The sequence below is a fragment of the Vulpes vulpes genome, chromosome X, assembly GCF_048418805.1.
Source record: "Vulpes vulpes isolate BD-2025 chromosome X, VulVul3, whole genome shotgun sequence".
NCBI lineage: Eukaryota > Metazoa > Chordata > Mammalia > Carnivora > Canidae > Vulpes > Vulpes vulpes.
In genome coordinates this window covers 95,846,134-95,847,435 of record NC_132796.1, presented here as the reverse complement: position 1 = coordinate 95,847,435, position 1,302 = coordinate 95,846,134, and positions in this window count along the sequence as shown.

The window sequence follows — 1,302 nt, the reverse complement described above, 5'->3', positions numbered from 1 at the left end:
GAAATCAACAGATCAATTAGGAAAAAGTGTATTTTATCAATATTGAGTCTTTTTTTCAGTATTGAGTCTTCTGATTGATGATAATGGTTCAAATTACCATTTTTTGTTTGTTTAACAATTTGTCTCATCGATGTTGTATGGTTTTGTCGTACAAGTCAACATGTTTTAAAAACATATTCTTGTATTTTCTTTTAATTTTAATGCAATTGTACATGACTATTTTCTGTTGTTTAAATTTTTTCCTAGTATATATAAAGAACAATTGATACTGGCCTTGTTATATTGTGTCCTGGTAAATGTACTTAAAGCTCTTGTAAACTATTGTAGACTTTTTAAGATGTTCTATGTATATGAATATATCATTTCTTAAACCAATATAATTTTTTCCACATCAATATGCTGTTTGTTTATTTTGCTTTATTGCTGTTAAGATGACCTTCAGTAAAATGGTGAATAGAAATTGTGAGAGCCAACAGTCTTGTTCCTGATCTTAGAGGAAAAGCACTCAATCTTTACCATTAAGTTTGAAATCCTGCCTAGGTTTTTCATAGATGTACTTTCTCATCTTATCAGCAAACTGAGAAAACCTCTTGTGTTCTGTGTGCTGAAGTTTTTATTATGATTAGATGTGGAGTTTTACTAAATGCTTTTTGAACATTATTTGAGTAAAAAAAATACCATTTCACCCCTTTATATTATTAATATGGTAACTGCATTGTTCTTTTGACATTTAGCCAAACTTACAGTCTGTAATATATTATCTTTATAAAAATATTTTATTTGCATTAGATTAGCTAATAATTTAGGAAGAAAATTTGCACTTATCTTCATGAAGGATATTTGTTCATTTTCATTCCCTTATTTGTCTGATTTTTGTGTCAGGATAATTTCATCTTCTCAATTGTAATAAAATACTCACTCTTCTATTGTTTCTTGGAAAAGTTTATATAATATTAGTATTATGGCAATTTTAAATATCTACTAGAATTTACCAGTGAGATCATTTGCGTCTAGGGTTTTCTATGTGTGAAACTTTTTAATAACATTAAATGTCTTTAATACCTAAGGATACTCATATTTTCTTTTTCATATAAAGCAAACTTTGATAAATTGTGTTTCTGCAAATAATTTATTTATTCCATGTAAGTCATTAAGAATATTGTCCTACATTTGTTCATAATGGTGTCATTATTCTTTTAGTGAGTGGAGGATTTATAGACATTTTCCTCTCTTTTATTCTGGATAATGGTACTTGGTAAAGTTGAGTGCTTTCTCACCATGTATCTATCTATAATCTATCTA